Source organism: Macaca thibetana, chromosome 12, assembly GCF_024542745.1.
Source record: "Macaca thibetana thibetana isolate TM-01 chromosome 12, ASM2454274v1, whole genome shotgun sequence".
NCBI classification, from domain to species: domain Eukaryota; kingdom Metazoa; phylum Chordata; class Mammalia; order Primates; family Cercopithecidae; genus Macaca; species Macaca thibetana.
Window position 1 is genome coordinate 78106506 of NC_065589.1, and position 18601 is coordinate 78125106.

The 18601-nt window shown below is 35.6% G+C and overlaps 1 protein-coding gene across 8 annotated transcripts in view; it reads left to right on the forward strand.

Annotated features, from left to right (window-relative positions):
• The window catches only part of COBLL1 (cordon-bleu WH2 repeat protein like 1), a 198987-nt gene that overhangs the window by 33973 nt on the left and 146413 nt on the right, over positions 1 to 18601 (forward strand). Inside the window, exon 1 of one of the 8 annotated variants that reach the window (XM_050752924.1) lies at positions 10731 to 14330. The exons of the other annotated variants lie outside the window; for them this stretch is intronic. The gene's annotated coding sequence lies outside the window, so the exon portion shown is untranslated. Of the gene's footprint in view, positions 1 to 10730; positions 14331 to 18601 lie in introns of those variants that run through there. 8 annotated transcript variants of the gene reach the window in all.

An 18601-nucleotide genomic window follows, 5' to 3' on the forward strand; every position in this document is an offset into this window, starting at 1 on the left:
TAATATCCTGATTTTATGGATGATTAATAGCAATTCCCAGGATGTCCTCAAAAACAGGGATTTTGCTGGCGAGGGAAATTTTGTTACATGTAGGAATAAGAGTTCATTATACTTAATAATGAATATTTCCTTTGTAGTTGGACATTTTAAAAATGGCTTTTATGGATGCTATCAAGCATACCTACCAGAATATTAAAATATATAAACTGCACATATCTTTCAACTCTGTGATTTCTATTGAAGGGCAAGAACAGATTGCTGAAGGTTCTTTAAATTCAAATATAAATCTTATTTATTCCTAATTTAAATGATAGAATTTATCCTCTAAGTCAACAAAACACTATTGTAGTCAAGAATGGGAATATTTTGGCTACTTCATATATTGACATTTTTTTGAGGATGACAGTCTGGTGATTAATGAATTCCAAGTGTTGCTCTAGTGCTGCTCTCCAATGTACTCTGAGAGTATTTAGTGAATGCTGTAGAAAGTACCACATTGTTTGGCTATAAAAAGAAACATTGTTCTTACTTGTTAAGAATATGTGAGGGGGGCAACAAACCAGCTATTTCTGGTTGAAACAACTTCACTTAGTGATAGTTTCTTTCAAATACAGTGATATATGAAAGAGTATAAAACACTGTGGACTTTTATTTACTTAAAATTTTCAAGTTTTTAGAAAAGTAATAGTGTTGTGTTTTTTTTAAATGGGCTTAAATGCTTTAAAAATCTGGTTAAACTTATACTCTTCCTTGGAAAGCTAAACTAAAAACAAAGAAGTAAGGAAATAATGTCAGACTAGCTAAAGGAAGTACCATAAAATTCAAACATGTTTCTTAAAAGACACTAACAGATTTTTGTTCATGCCTTATCAATTTTTATTTAACATTTAATCCTAACATGTAGCTAGTTGGTTTGAAAACCAAAGGCAGATGGTAGAAATGGTGATTTAGAATGGTGAAAGATAGACTGCTACAAATGTGTTGGACTAACAGTAAGCACTGATGACGAAAACAAGAGGAGACAGAAAAACTATTAGAACTAGACTCAAAAACTGTAAACCTTATCATGAGGGCCTATACATATCAGTAAATCCCTAAGCTATTGTATAATCCAGCAAAGACATAGTATTAAACATTATTTACCAAGTCAAAAGACCATAAAGCATCAAACTGAGGTAAAATGTGCTTATTAAGGAAGGTTGTAAAACTAATTACAGATTGGGCCCGAAGGAAAATCTAGTCCATTTACACAAATATGAATTGTACAGAGACATTCTTTGACCCAAAGATATTATTTAAAGTAAAGCCGAGGCCAGGCACGGTGGATCATGGCCGTAATCCCAGCACTTTGGGAGGCTGAGGTGTGCAGATCACTTGAGATCAGGAGTTTAAGACCAGCCTGTTGAACATGGTGAAACCCCAGCTCTATTAAAAGTACAAAAATTAGCCGGGCGTGGTGGTGCATTCCTGAAGTCCCAACTACTCAGGAGGATGAGGCACAAGAATTGCTTGAACCTGGGAGGCAGAGGTTGCAGTGAGCCGAGATCCTGCCACTGCACTCCAGCCTAGGACACAGCAAGACTGTCACAAAATAAAATGAAATAAAATAAAATAGAGCTCAAACAAAAACAAACGACTTGGAAGTAATAATCAAATTATCCTAAATGCTTAGAGGAGAAACTAATAGGAGAATAAATTATCCTAAATGCAAAGGAGAAATCAAAACAAAACAAGTATAAACAGTAAAAACAATGCTAGTACTATTAATAGACTATACTCAGATGCAAATAAGTATCTGCACTGTATTTACATTATTAAAGTGAAAAATGAGAACATGAATAAGAAATTCAACTCCTGATACTAAAACAACAAAACAAATATATGGAGAGGATGTAAATAATGCGTACATAAGTAGTAATTAATGATTTGACAAATATAGAATTGAAAACTGTGTAGCTTTTTTTTTTTTTTTTTTTTTTTTTGAGACGAAGTCTGACTCTGTCGCTCGTACAGTGGCACAATCTTGGCTCACTGCAGCCTCTGCCTCTCGGGTTAAAGCGATTCTCCTGCCTCAGCCTCCTGAGTAGTTGGGATTACAGGCGCTCACTGCCGCACCTGGCTAATTTTTCTTTTTTTTTTTTTTTTTAATTTTTAGTAGAGATGGGGCTTCACCATGTTGGTCAGGCTGGTCTTGAACTCCTGACCTCAGGTGATCCACCCACCTCGGCCTCCCAAAGTGCTGGGATTACAGGCATGAGCCACCATGACTGGCCCTATGTAGCCATTTTTTAGGAGAAGGGCAAAATAGACTTCTTGAAAATTTAATGAAAAGGAGAACAATAATGTTGTAATGGCTTTCCAGAGTTAGACATAACTTGTGGTAATGGGTTAGAAATTGCAGATGAAATGGATGAGTTTCTAGAAAAAATATAGGCCGGCCATGGTGGCTCACGCTATAATCCCAGCACTTTGGAAGGCTAAGGCAGGAGGATAGCCTGAGCCCAGGAATTTGGAGACCAGCCTAGGCAACTAGTGAGACACTGTTTCTGTTTCTACAAAAAAATAGAAAAATTAGCCGAGTATGGCAGCACATGCCTGTAGACCCTGCTTCTTAGGAGGCTGGGGTGGGAGGATGGCTTGAGCTTGAGAGGTAGAGGCTACAATTAGCTGTGATGGTGCCACTGTACCACAGCCTGGGCGACAGAGTGGGACCCGGTCTCAAAAGAAAAGAAAAATAAATAAATTGAATCGAGAATTAGAGCTGTTGGATCTAACAATGATAGAATGAAAATTATGAAGAAAGTTATCAAAGGTCTACCCTCCAAAGGCTCTGGGGTCATTCATAGAAACAAACTTATTAAGTCTTCTAAGGAAGGCATTACACACTCTTTATAGCTTTACAGAGCATAAAAGAAGCCAGGAAGCTTGAGTTTATTTCACATAGTGGATACATTTCTACTAACATTTACAATGAAATTGCACAAAATGAAAAAGAAGCCATCCTCTCTTATGAGTATGGTTGTAAAATCCTAAATTAAATTATTGTTACTAAGTGGGATTATTGCAGGAGTTCAAGAATGGCTTAGTTAGTAGAAAATTATTCATATATTAATTAAAGAAAAATCATGCTTATAGTTATATAGATTATACGTGGCAGAACTAGGTATCAAACTCAGTTTTGTGGTACACCGATAGTCACTGTATATTCCTTGGGAAGTCACTGTTGGAGAAGAAATGGCAGCACAAATTTCAAAGGAGTTTCTTTGGAGTTTCCTACCCACCCCCCCTTTTTCTTCCTTTTATTTTTTGTAAACAAGACCGCTAACAGTAAGAGAAGCAAAGGAAATCTTTCATTTAAAACCAATAAAAACATTTAGGAAATTGTCTGGATAAAAAATATGTAACCACCTATTAAAATGGCTAAAATGTAAGACATGGACAGCATCAAATGCTGGAGAGAATGTAGAGCAACAGGAACTCTCATTCATTGCTGATGAGAATGGTACAGCCACTTGGGAAGACAGTTTGGTAGTTTCTTACAAAACTAAATATGTTCTTACTATATGATCCAGCAATCATGCTCCTTAGTAGTTAGCCGAATGAACTGAAAACTTAAGTCCACACAGAAACCTGCAGACAGATGTTTATGGCAGCTTTATTCATAATTGCCAAAACTTGGAAGCAAACAGGATGTCCTTCAGTAGGTAAATGGATACACAAACTGTGGTATACTCGTACAATGAAATATTCATGATAAAAGAATGAGCTATCAAGCCATGAACAGACATGGAGGAACCTTAAATGCACATTACTCAGTGAAAGAAGCCTAACTGAAAAGGCTACATAACTATATTATTCCAACTATATAACGTAAACTATGGAGACAGCAAAAAGATGAATTGCTAGGGATTTGATATGGGGAAGGAGGAACAAATAAATAGATCATGGGATTTTTAGGGCAGTAAAACCATGACGTATGATATAGTAATGAGGGGCACTTTATACATTTTTTCAAAACCAATAAAAAGCATGAACCCTAATGTAAACTGTGAGCTTTAGTCAATAATAATGTATCAGTATTGGGTCATTAGTTGTAACAAAATTACCACACTGATACAAATTGTGTATAATAGAGACAACTGTATGTGTGTGCTGAGGAGGAGATGAAAGGAGTATGTTTGTACTTTTTGATAAATTCTTTGTAAAGTTAAAATTACTCCAAAAATTTATGAATCAAAAATTAATATGGAAAAATCTGCATCTTTTGCCTTAGCCACTTGAGGCCATCGTCATCTGTCTTCTAGATCAGTTGAATTTTCCGAGAAAGGAGACATATAAAATGACTTGCCGGCGTGAGAAAGAAAGCACTAGAACTTGTATTAATATGTAATTTTACAATCAGAAATTAAGCTTCACTAATAAAACATAAGTAGGCACTAGAATGTTACTCAGTTTGTGGGTCAGAGAGTCCACGTGTGGTGTTGGAGTTGGGCTGTGGGAAGAGAGGTTGATTTGAGCTGCACTAGGAGTTGCCTTGTTGCCCTCGTGTCGTTAGCACCTTTCAGTATAATGCAGGTTACATAAACCAGGTAAGTGTTTTACACATTGTATTATTTATTAACTAATCTTCATGATGGATAGGTGAATATGTTTGCAAAGAAACTGTACATTGAATACAGTGAAAATGAAAGCACCAGTGACCCACAAGAAAATAGCAGAGTTGATGGTTATCCTTTGTATCAACGTTTTGTCAGCCACGTTATAAGAAACAATCAGATCTAATAAGAATTGAACCCTCAAAAGCAGTTATCAGACTATCTGAAATAAAGATTTATATTCACCTTTACTAAAAATATACCATTAATAAAACATTTTATATAATATGAAACAGACATTTCATATTATAGACTTTTGATTTCATAAGTAAACTTTTATTATTCTTTTCATTTTCATTTTTTAAAAAAGCACCCATGAATACAGCAGCACATGTTATTTATAAGTTGTGTCAATTCTTTTTCTTTTACTCATAGAGTTGTGTGATCCAATACGTCTGGAGATTGCTGGTCTGAATGACTCCAACAGTTTCCCAGCTGGTTTTCCTGTCTCTGGTCTTACTTTCCTCCAAACCATTTTTCATATTGCCACCAAGAAAAGCACCCCAAAATGCAACTTGGATTCTGTCATTTTCTTGCTTAAAACATGTACTTTCTATTTTTTTAGGCTAAGGCCTAACACTGGTCATGTAAGACACTGATAGGGGCCTGGTCCTCCTCCCTAGCCTTATCTTCTACTATCCCTGTTCCTGAAAGATCTTTCTCTCTGTCTCTCATGAGTATCTAGAGGAATTTCATCTCCCCCTTCATTAGCCTGTGTCTGTCTCATTATTCGAGTATGTTGAGCCCTCACTGCCTTCAAGAAGATGTTTTCTGCCTCGAACTTGGGTGTGATGTGTCCTTAAATAGCTACCTGCCTAGTCCACTGGGCCTGGACTATTGGTATTTGCTTGTCATCACTGTGACAAACTTCAAGTACCTCTAGGGCTTACTGTTTTGGCTGTCTTCGTGTGTATAATATATGTTTGTGATTAGACAAATTGATTAAAGCCGTATTTTAGAAGGACAGTGATATTTTGTACAATGTTAGTTGACACAAGATGTATTATTATAAGCCTACTTATCCAAAAATAGATCAAGGATTATAACCAATGGTAGTTTTATTTGTCAAACTTTGTTTTTTAAATCTTGTATGATTAACACTTTTTAAAGATATCACATATTACTAATACATTTATTGAGAGGCAGAGAAATATGTAAAAACTTAAACTAACATACATAAAATAGTTAAAGCAAAAGTTACTTTCTAACATTCTCCAAAAATTTTGGTTCTTATCCTTTGACCAAGTTTACATTCCAGAAGATCACTAAGGCTTTATAATAGTGGAAAATTTCTTCTTTTATTTGAGGAAATACTTGTCATAAAAACTGAATTAAAAATCTGTATATTGTAATCTATAATCTTTGAAGTGGCAATTTCTGTTCTTCAGAAAGTGAAAGACTACTTAGCACTGACTATATCACCTGATTATTTAGTTTTGGAAAACTTCTATTCATGTCTTCCTTTAATTATTCATTTTTCAGTTTGCTTCCCTCCCCTTCCTTCCTCCCTCTCTTTCCCTCCATTAAGCATGAGTTTTAGTTTAAAATGTTATTTCCTACTTGTAAGTCTAATGGGATGTTATTTAGGGAATTTTATAGACTTTCAAAAATAGTTATGTATCAAAATAGTAATACTTCAAAGACTAAAAACTCTTAGTATTAAAGTAAACTATGTCAGACTTTTAATTTGTTACAGACTTTCTGTATCTAAATACCTGAACATATGTATGTTCTAACTTTATCAGATCACCCAATGGACCTTATTTGGAAAGTCAACACTGTCTAGTGAGTGAGGCAGTGGAAGCTGTGCACACAATCTTCTCTTGATTTCAGTAAAATCCCTCTCTGCCTTCAATCCTGTGCTTTTTCCTGCTGTATTGGGCCAAGTAAACTCAGTTTTTCCACATTTCCATCATCTCTTTCCTTCACATATATTACTGGCAAATACACATGCACATTTGGATGTATGAATTGTTCAATCTTAGCCTACATTATAGAGGTGCAGGTTTGAACTGTTTAAAACTGTTATCAGAGGACCCATTATGAAATTATGATCGATGCTTACCATGTGCCAGGTATTGTGCCAAATATTGTGAGGTTTACGAGAGTAGAAGCATTTTACTTTTTCTTTCAGTTTCTTAACAATTTTACTTTCCCTACAAATACTTTTTTTGTCACTAGAAATTATTTATGAATCTTAATATACTATGTAATTTGATAGTTGACTGTAAATAACAAATATAAAACATGCTAAGTATTTTACAACTTTTTTGCTTAAATTTTGTTTTAATTTTTAAACTCTAGGTTCTAAGCTAAAATGGAATTTCATATTTATTTCAAATGCAGCTACAAAGAATCAGAAAATACATTTTTTTCCAAAAATACATTTTTGAACGTTCAGGAAATAGGACATGCGATTCAAATGACTGGTTCTGTCTGTAGGAGCTTGCACTGTAGCCCAGTCTTCTTTCAGCTTCTGGATGCCATTATTCTGCTAGAAATATACAGCATGTTCACAGATAATAGAAATAAATGTACTATTTACTTGTGTGATTTCTTTTTCCTGTCATGGATACTTTTACTTTAAAATGGAGGTGGGACAGGATCAAATAGAAAACTGTGTGGCAGCCTGGATATCAATTCTGGCTATTAAAACTTTGGACAAATAAACATGCAGTAAAATTGACTTTCATTGGATGTATACTTCTAGGAATTTATTAAATTAAAAAAAATTGAGATAGGGTCTTGCTCTCTCTCTCAGGCTGGTGTGCAGTGGTGTGATCATAGCTCAGTGTAACCTCAGATTCCCGGGCTCAAGCAATCCACTTCAGCCTCCCAAGAAGCTAGGACTACAGATGTGTTGCCACCACACTTAGCTAAGCTTTTTAGTTTTTTTTGTAGTGATGAGATCTCACTATGTTCCCCAGGTTGGTCTTGAACTCCTGGCCTCAAGCAATCCTCCCTCCTTATTCTCTCAGAGTTGGGATTCCAGATGTAAGCCACTGCACCCAGCTTCAGTGCTAGGAATTTTAACCCATGCACATGTTTATAAAATTTCCACCACTGTCAGGACATAGACTGGTTCCATCCCTCCAGAAAAATCCCTTTTGCTGTTACTTTGTAATGAGACCCTCCCTATCAATAACACCTGGCGACCACTGATCTATTCTCTGTCAATGTAGTTTGAATTTTTATGAATGTCTTAAAAATAGAACCATACAGTATGCAACCTTTTGAGACTTTTTTTTTTCCCACTTGGTATAATGCCTTTGAGATTCATCTAACTTTTATGGGTGTCAGTGGTTCCTCTTTATAGCTAACTGTAGTATTTTGTAGTATGGATGTACTGCAGTTTCTTTATCCATTCACCCATTGAATACCATTTAGATTGTTTCCAGTTTGGGGTCATTATGAATAGAACATTCAAGTACAGTATTTTCATTTCAAGTACAAAATTTTCATTTCTTTTGTGTGCTGCCTAGGAGAGAGATAGCTGGGTCATGGTAAGTGTATATTTAATAAGAAACTTCTAGACCATTGTCTAGAGTAGTTGTACCATTTTGCATTCCACCAAGAGTGCAAGAGAATTTTATTTGATCTGCATTCTTACCAACATAGTTTTGCTGGTATTTATGTTAGCCATTCTAATACATGTGTCATGAGATCTCATTTTGTTCTTAATCTACATTTTCATAAAGGCACTTGATGTTGAAAAGCTTTTCATGTGCTTATTTGCCGTTCGTATATCCTTTTTTGAGAGAACTGTTTAAGTCCCTGGCCATTTTAAATTTGGGCTGTTTTCTTACTGCAGAATATTCTAAGTTCTTTATATATTCTGGATACAAGTTATTTGTCTGATATGTGATTTGCAAATATTTTCTCCTAGACTGTTGCTTGTCTTTTTTATTCTCTTAATTGTGTATTTATAGAGCAAAAGTTTTCAATTTTGATAAAATCCAATTTACCATTTCTTAAAAATGTACTATGCTTTGGCGTCTTAAGAACTTGTTGCCTAAATCCAGATCATGAATGTATTTTTGTTTTTTAAAATTTTACAGTTTTTCATTTTGTATTTAGATGTATTCATCATTTTGAGTTAATTTTTGTTAAAGGTATAAGCTTTAGGTCTGGATTCATTTTTTTAGCATACAGTCCAATTATTCCAATATTATTTGTTGAAAAGACTATCCTTTCTCTAATGAATTGCCTTTGAACCTTTGTCAAAAACAAGTTGTTCATGTTTGTGTGGCTCTATTTCTAGATTCTCTATTTTGTTCCATTGATCTATGTGTTTGTCAATATCACATTGTTTTGATTACTGTAGCTTTCTTTATAATAAGTCTTGAAATTGAAGTTTATCAATTCTCCAGCTTGCTATTCTTTTTTGAGCTTTTTTAAAATTCTAGTTCCTTTATCATGCTGTATATTTTAATATCCGCTTGTCTGTACCTACAGAAATCCCACTGGAGTTTTGACTGGAATTGTGTTACAAATACAGATCAATTTGAAAATAATCTTCACTGTACTGAGTCTTCTAATCCATGAACAGGATATGCCTCTGAATTTAGTTAGGTCATCTTTGATTTCCTTCATCTATGTTATGTAGTTTTCAAAATACAGATCCTCTACACATTTTGATGGAGTTACAGTCAAGTATTTTCATTTTGGGATCTTAAAAATTATTTATTGCTATTATATGGAAATATTTGTGGTTTTCAATCAATAAAAAAAGGGCAGCTCCCTCTGTGCATTAGGAAACCCCTTCCCTTTCCTTGGCCTTGAGCTATAGAGCATCTCCTTGTATTCCTTCTAATCCTCTGCTTCTGAGTTTAGGCTGCATTGAGTCCAAGCTGGGGTATACTGGAGGGGAAAAGTAGTTATTCAGCTGCTTTTCAATTTACTTTTCAGATTCTTTGAATTGTTGCTTTATGGATTCTCTCTGGGTTTTATAGCTGCGTTCTGTTAAGGTAGAGTAAGCAACCACTTGCTTACTCCCTCTTAACTGAAATTTGAAGCAATACCAGTTTCTTCTGCTGTGAATAGAACTAAATAATTTGAAAAACATTGTAAATATGTTTTGTTAGCAGATAGTCCTCCTGAGTATTGAGATCTTGCAGCATTCTTCCCTTGTCTGCTCCCTCTCAAGAAAATGACAGTACAACTCCTTTCCCAGCCCTGAATACCCAGCTCTTATTTATGGTCTTATTTAAGTATTGATTAGGGAAAAAAACCTTTTTTGGCTTGAGTAGTTGTAATTGAGTATGTGATGTCAGAGTAATCTGTTTGTGAAAATTCTTCTTAAAGAAGAGAAGTCATAGTGTTCTATCTACATAACTAGGTTTGAGTTATTTAAGACTGCGTCTGCTGGCAGCCTTGGCAATCTCTAGGGAGAAGTGGAGGACTGATATTTAGAAAATTGTATGAGAAATGTATGAGAAAAATGTATGAGAAATTTGATATTTCACAATTAAAACTTTTATGTAGCAAAGTAAATGCTGAGATGTGAAGGCAAATATTTTAAAGAAGGAATGAACTCCCTTAATTTACATAAGAGCCTTAGATTTTTTTTTTAAATTCACTGCTTTAAAAGCTGATTTATCTAGCTAGAATTCTGCAGTGAGAGTATTAAAAGCTTTTGGATTGTAACTGGTGCAAGTACATTTTCTTTTACATTTGTTGGCCACTTTGTTTCAGGTTTGTTTTAGGTATGCCAAGCGCAAACCAGTATAACCATGAATTTCTGAACCCATCTCCTGTAATAATTGATCCTTTCAATGTAAGTTTTAATTATGTTCTGGCTTAGTATAATCATATAGAGATAGTGTTATATAGTTTCAGTTCCAATCTGGTTTTCCCTAAAACGGAAGATATTTAGCAACATTTGTATCTGCTATTACTTGTTCTTGTATAAGAGAAAGGAAGTAAAGAAATGGTTAGTTTTGTGTTTGCAATGGAGGAAGAAAGTGTTCACTTGCTTTTTCAAAAGTGGGAGAAAAGTGCTCTACATTCCCTTTTGCTTTGCTTGGAAGAAATATGTACTGTAGTTAAAAAAAAAACAAAAACAAAACAAAACAAAAAAAAAACACAAAAAAAAACATAATTAGAACTTCTTGAAAAAACTAGCTGGTATTTCAGTTATACCTCATTTTGATGAAGGATGGGTATCTGGAAGCAGGGTTGGGTACATGGTCATGAGGAATTGAAAAAGCATAGACTTTAAGGTCAGAGAGATATGAGTTTGGATCTAAGCTCTGTCATTAAAATGGTGGATATATTGTTTAATAACCCTAAGGTTTTTGTTTTTCTGTCTTATGTACAGTTGATTTACCTACTTAATTCAGAGACTTGCTTAGTGAATTTAACAAGAACATTTGTAAAGGGGCCCAAAACTATGCCTGTCATATAGTGGCATAAGAAATAGTGCTGTCATTATACAATAGAGCAAAAAAGTAAGTAGTTTAATAGCTTAGAACTCTCTGAAAAAAATCACAGGATGAGTAGCAAGGAAACTGATTAGCTTATTTAATATGGGCAGATTCCAGCCATCAGGGAGGCCCAACATTGCCTAGTGTGGTAATGCCGGCACATGAGAGGACTTTGAGTTACATTGGCATTCTACCTGTAACTTACGACATCAACAAAGGTCCCAGAAATAGTACTTCATTTTTCTTCTAGCCTTGTGAATAGCATTGACTTTTAGAAACTTTATAGGCAATACCAAATGTGAAATTGTTTCAATTAATATTTTTTGTTAGATAATTTTATTGACGTTAAATCTCTTTCTCTTCTCTTTAAAACATTTTTTAGAGTCAGAGTCTCATTCTGTTGTCCAGGCTGAAGTGCAGTGGTGCAATTACAGCTCACAGTAACCTTGAACTCCTGGGCTCAGGCAATCCTCGTGCCCCAGCCTCCCGAGTAGCTAGGACTACAGCTTTGCTCTACCACATCTTGCTGATTTTTAAATATTTTGTAGAGATGAGAGTCTTACTGTATTGCCCAGGCTGATCTCAAACTCCTGGCCTCAGCAATCCTTCTCCCTTGACCTTCCCTCTCCTTTTTTTTTTTTTTGGAAGGCCAACTACTTCATCTGTCATCACCCACCATAAAATTTTATAGGAGCTTGGTTGCCTGAACAGGTTTTTAAAGTTTTTATTAATTATAGTAAATTTATATTAAAAATACTTTATTATAAACAATATTCCTTGTAGAAAGTTCGAAGATATTAATATGCATAGGTAAAATAAAGCAAACTTCTCCAGAGTTTATTCCTATTTTCTTCAATGTATAGAATTCTATATTATTTATTTCTGTATGCATTTGTTTATACCAAAATGAAATGCTGTTTTGGTTATCCTCATTTGTCAACTGATTTTTCTCTGCTAATGCTCTTTACTTTTTCATGTTAATTCATTTTCATCTTAGTTATGTCCATTCTCACATCCTCATATGTACCCAGTTCATCCTCACGTTGACTCAAATGCCCCTACTAATTAGGGTCTAATCTGGGACTTTGCTTGGCATTTGGTTATGTCCTGTAACCTTCAAGTAGTGTCCACTATGACTCTTTTTTTGAGGGGATCAAGATAGTTGCTCTACAAAATATTGTGCCATCTGGATCTTTCCGGTTTCTTCTTTGTGGTGGTGTTAACTTGTTCTTAAATCCTTGTATATGGAAAAGCAAGATCTAGGCAACATCGATTTAAGTTAAATAGGTTTCAAGTAGAACATATGTATGTGGGGTCCTGGATGCCACCACGCATCCCACCAGGAGACACAGCGTCCAGTGGGGCCGCTGTTCAGGGAGTACTCTTCAGACCACAGTCTCAGTGCTGCTTTCTGAGTCTGACGTGCTTCTACTTCTTATGTTTGATATCACTGTATATCAAAGAATCATAATTTTTTTAGTCTAATAAAAAGTTTGTACATTTTAAAAAAGTTAATTTCAAGTGTAACTTTGAAAAAACTCAGTTTTTACAGAAAATGTATATTTTAAGATTGTTGATCACACTATTTATTATCAGGGCTTTCTCTAAGACTAGGGATGTATTATTTGAGGTTTCCTAATGTGGCGCCTTTAGTCTCAAGAAAACAGTAAAACACCTTAGATATTGTAGATGTATGTTCTGTATGATTAAAAAAAATACATATAGACTTTTAAAGCCTGTAAGAAGTTGTGATGAAGACATAGCTTATGATCCTGGAGAGAAATAATTTAACTGGGAGCTGGTCATTGGTCAGTCTAGCTACTCTGGGAGTAAGAAAGATTAGAAGATATTTGCAATGGTTAATTTAATAAAATATAATGAATTAATAGAAACGATTAACAATAATGCCATGAAACATGTTTTTAATTGACATTTACTTCATTTTAATTTACTAAACTTTGAGGAAATTCCATATTTTTATCAAAAGTGAAAAAGTTGCCATGTAATATATCTCCTCTCTCACTCTCCTCATATATATGCATAATATTCTTCTGTCAAATAATTTTCAGTTTATACCCCTTTAGCCTTGTGAGTGCTTCAGAATATTCTATTGCTTCTTAAAAAACATTATTTCTAAAAGTTCTCCTGTAGAACATTATTATAAAGGAGTACCTTTAAAGAGACATTTAGGGTTCCCTTTCAAAATAAGCATATTTGATTACTTGATATGTGGAACCAACTTTCCCTAGAGAAGAAGATGAAAAGAGTCCTCGAAGGAAGTGGGCTTAGTGAAGACTGGTCATTGTGATAAGTATCTCTCACAATTCACTTTTGTTTTTATTGGCTCTTGCTCTTGGCATTGATTTAGAAGGTTTAAAAATTCATTTTCTTTGCTTTTCTTAATATGAAGTATTAAATATTAGTACTTGTTGTGTGGGGCAAAGATATGTGAATCCAACAATGTCTTTTGCTCTTACATGTAAATGGTGTTAACTTAATAGAAGAACACAAGGGCATTCTGGGGCAAGAGGGTCTGTGTCTGTGAACCATCAATCTTCATGTGGGGGACGTGAAATTGCCTTGTAATTCCTGGGGAATTCAAGTACTCATGTTCCATATGTACCGAGCCCCAGTAAGTCTTGTTCTTTCTCTTTCCTTTTCCTGTCACTGCCTTGTTCAGGAGTATGCACTTGACTGAACAAGTGGAATAAAATTTGCTAGGCCATCCCTGTGCCTAGTAAAGGGTCACCAAAATGTCAGAATTCTAAATACGGTCTTGTATGACTCTTCAGAGGTGTGTCTGCATTTTCCCTAATCTGATTTTTTTTTTTCAGATTACTCCATCCTGCTGCCCTTCGCCTCTGCAATAACCTGAAATGAACTTTTATCTGTATACTTCTGAAAATTTTTACCAGGACCTTCCCTAGGTGTAACATGCCTCCCAAAGTCAAGGACATTCTTTTTATACTTAACACGGAGCATTTAGACAAATGCAGTTTTCTTTTACCTTGCATGTATGGAATGATTTATGGTATGCATAATTTAAGCCTTACAATAACACTGTAAGAATAGGTACTGCTATCACCAGGATACAGATCAGAAGGCTGTGGTTCAACTTCCACCCCTTCAGTTTTGAGGTCTGGATTTTTCTTTTCAAAGGAATTGGCACCTTAAATGGGTAGACAATTCTTTCTCTTAACAAAGAGAGCTTGACTGTGAACTTCCTTCAAATTTACTCTGCCATTTCTAAGTAAGTATTACCTTCTGTTTGTATTAATAAATAGGAGACCATATGGAGGGGGTACTAATTATGATTAATAATTTATGTAAAAAGCCATTTTTACCATCTGGTAGAACTTTCTATAATGTTACTTTTACAATTTAAAAACACATACACATTCCTAATCTGTAATTGAAAATTACTTTTCTAATAGATGATGCTAATGATTTCCATACTCTGTTACAGTTTACAAAGGAATATACTTATGGTCTTATCAGTCTGCTATAAAGCAGGCTTGGTTTTGAATTGTTAAATGGTTCCTCATGCAAATGTCTTTTATATTCCATGACATACTAGGATGATTTTTCTTTTCTTTACATTTTTTTTCCTTGTCCTATGTGGACCTGTTAATATTGGAAAGGAATTTCACAAGGAACTTAACATGGAAGCTATAACAACAAAAGTCTCTGAAAGTAGAACATATTTTCAGATCACTAGTGATTTTAGTCATTTAGTTTTTTGAAGATAGCAAAAAGGATCTAACATAAGAATATAGATAAATTGGGTCACAGTATTATCATAATCTCTCATTTGTTTTCCTTTAGTATTTTTCAGCATAATAAAATGTATGTCAAAATAACATGAAAATACCTGAAATGAGGTTTTGTTAAAGAATTAAATCTATGAGATTTATGTAAAAGGTTCAGTTTTGGTAGTGCTGTAAATATAAGATGGTACAAACTCCCCTTTAAAAAAACTGTTTTTTAAAGAAAAGCTTGAAACCTTCCTTTAAAAAGGTTTACAAGACACTATCATGTTTTGTTCTAGCTAAACAAATTTCTGTTTGACAACTTAAATAGTACAGAAGTCACTCCAGAAGGAATAAATTGGATGTTTCACAGGTTTGAATTACATTCTACTGCGGGGTCAGGCCCATAGCATGAATTTAAGAGTTTCTGCCTTTTGGTAGGATTCCAAAGGCTGATTATCTTGGACCTGTTTTTCAAAAGTAAGAAGCAGAAGATAAGCTTGTGGCTCTTTTTTCTCAGACTGGGTGGTGATCCTTCATTGGGAGTTGAATGGAGTTTTGGGGTAGGAATTTTTATGGGGAGGAACTGTAGGGTGTGTCTGCCAGTGGAATGTTCATTCCAAGGAAAGATTCCAGGATAGAGTGGGCCTAGGAATGGAATTAATCCTGAGGTGGAGCAGAGTACATCACTTAATCTTCCTGCATACTGGTCGCAGGACAGGCATGTTTGAGGAGTAACATCTCCGGGGAAAGAGTATATGCTCAAAAGTGTTCTCTCTAGATGTAAAGCATACATACAAAATTGATATTATAAATACTTGAAAAGGGAAAATTAGTCTTTTTCATCTGAAGACATTTAATGCTTACTGCATGTTACATGTGTAATTTAATCTGAACGCTATTTGATTGGTACTATTCAATTTGAAAGTTGAGGAAATTAAGGCTTGGATGTTAAGTAATTTACTTAAGGTTATATAATGAATAATGGAGTCTAAATTTGGCCTTACGTCTTTTGAACTTGAGTTGTTTCTTAGTCATGATCCTATTGTGAAAAGCAGGCTGTTTCTAATTATGTGATGGCTGAACCCCAAGGAGAGCCAAGAGCCAAGGAGGTCCAGTGCAGTTGGACCTCCTATAATCCCAGCACTTTGGGAGGCCGAGGCAGGTGGATGGCTTGAGCCCAGAAGTTTGAGACCAGCCTGAGCAACATAGTGAGACCCCATCTATACAAAAAATAAAAATTAAAAAAATTAGCCAGGTGCGGCGGTGCACACCTGTAGTCCCAGCTACCAGGGAGGCTGAGGTGGGAGGACTGCTTGAGCTCAGGAGGCGGAGGTTGCAGTGAGCTGAGTTTGTACCTCTGTACTCCCACCTGGGCCACAGAGTAGTCTCAAAAAATAATAAATAAATAAATAAATAAATAAATAAGAATAGAAAGAAAGGAAAAGAGCCAATGGGAATTGGTTCGGAAAGTGTATCTACTCTCTACCTAAAGCAGCATCTCTTATGTTTTATCAAAAGAGACTGTGGATTTACTTTTTTTTTTTTTTTTTTTTGAGACGGAGTCTCGCTCTGTCGCCCAGGCTGGAGTGCAGTGGCGCGATCTCGGCTCACTGCAAGCTCCACCTCCCGGGTTCACGCCATTCTCCTGCCTCAGCCTCCCGAGTAGCTGGGACTACAGGCGCCCACAACCGCGCCCGGCTAATTTTTTTTTTTGTATTTTTAGTAGAGACGGGGTTTCACCGTGGTCTCGATCTCCTGACCTTGTGATCCGCCCGCCTCGGCCTCCCAAAGTGCTGGGATTACAGGCGTGAGCCACCGCGCCCGGCGAGACTGTGGATTTAAACAATTAAAATAATTGAGCACTTATCTGACCCACTTTTCAGTCAGTTTTTAGTTTCAGAAAACAAGAAAAGCCAGCTGTTTTAAACAGAAAAAAAAAAAAAAAAAAAACAGGGAATTTGATACTTGTAAAAAAGTTGGCAGTTTGGAGCAGCAGAACCTCACCTGTGCTTTCAGGTCTGGTGACACCATTTGTCTGGCCTACCAGAGGTGCTGCTACCTCTGCTACCATCAGGAACGTGGAGAAGTTGCTCCTAAAGTTTAGTTGTGATCCGGGAATCACAAAGACAGCACTATACCTGGTGGCATATCTAATTAACAGATGCCTGGAGGTAAGGGAGCCTGGGAAGAGAAGTATTTAGGATTTTGGCCTCTGCAATTCAGGCAGGCATGCAGGAAGACACTTGGTATGGAGGTTACCCACCATATTTTAAAAAAATTTATCTTTCTATCTATCTGATAGCAATGGGATAAGACCCTGCTTTGCCTCCATGTCCACATTTCCTGACCTCCCTCACTCCCAGCTGTCATTAAAATGTGACTTTTGTCTTTCTGGTCGTGTGTTTTTGTTTTGTTTTGTTTAGTTTAACCACGTCACTAAAGGCTTTCTCAGTGAATAAATAATTTAAAAATAAATATTTGATTAATATAGGTAGGTAACTTTTTAAAAAGTAGTTTGAGAAGTTGTTTTGGCAAGTAAGACAAGGGGTGCTAGAGCTAAACTCTAGCTCTCAATTCCAAATAACCAGCAAAAAATAATTAGCAGATATAACACTAGGAGAGTGTTCTGAGTCTATTGTAACTCTGGCAGCACTAGATAGGCTGCAGAGAATCAAGTATTTGTATAGAATACACTGCTATATGTATGTATTTATATACATAATTTTTCTGAATGGAAAGTAATTTAGATGTGGACTTTACTGGACACTTCTGATAGGAGTTATCTTTTGGAGAGCACATTATGATATCATATTTCAAGTTATGCAGAAGTGTGCAAAGGATTGTTCTTAGCTCAGGTGCCTAAAACTCTCAAAAGTTTAATTAGTTTCTAGGGAGAGGTGGAGAGTCTTCCAAAGCATTTTTCCCCTCAGTGATCAATGATGTATTATGTAAACCATGTTTTCTTTTCTGGAGTTCCTTGTGGAGTCTTACAACTTTCTTTCTTTACTTCTTAAACCTTTTATATGTAGCAGGCAAGTGTGAGATACCAGTGTATAAATTAAGAGAAACAATTCAGTAGGGAGACTCTTTGTTGCTGTTTAATTTCAGACATCTGTCTCTCAGATTTTTTCTTTATACAGTTAAGTCCTCAATTTATGTTGTCACTGGGTTCGTGGAAACTGCAACTTTAAGTAAAATGATGTATAAGGAAACCAGTTTGACTATAGATTAATTGATGTAAACAAGACTTCCTATGACATTTCTGGTCACAAAAGCATCAACAAACTTTTAAGTAAAAACCCAAACTGTGAAATTATTAAACATTAAAATAAATCAGAGCTATACATACATTTAAGAAAGGTTAACAAACCAGGTGGGATAATGATTTACCTATTTATTCCAGTTTAGGGTCATGGGTGGCCAGAGCATATCCCAACAGCTCAGGGTGCAAGGCAGGAACCCATCCTAAATAGGATGCCATCCCATGGCAGTGTGTAGTCACACACACCCACACTCACATACACTGGGACAATGTAGACACACCAGTGAACCTGACGTGTACATCTTTGGGAAGTGAGAGGAAGCCAGCCATTCTGGAGAAAACCCATGCAGACGTGAGGAGTAAGTGAAAACTCCACACAGATGGTGGCCCCACCCAGCGTGAATTGATTTCTATTCTCATTAACATTATAATGAAACAACATTGAATGAAACAACATTATTCAAGAATCTGAAGTTATGTATTTTTCCCCTTCCTCTGTTTTCCCTT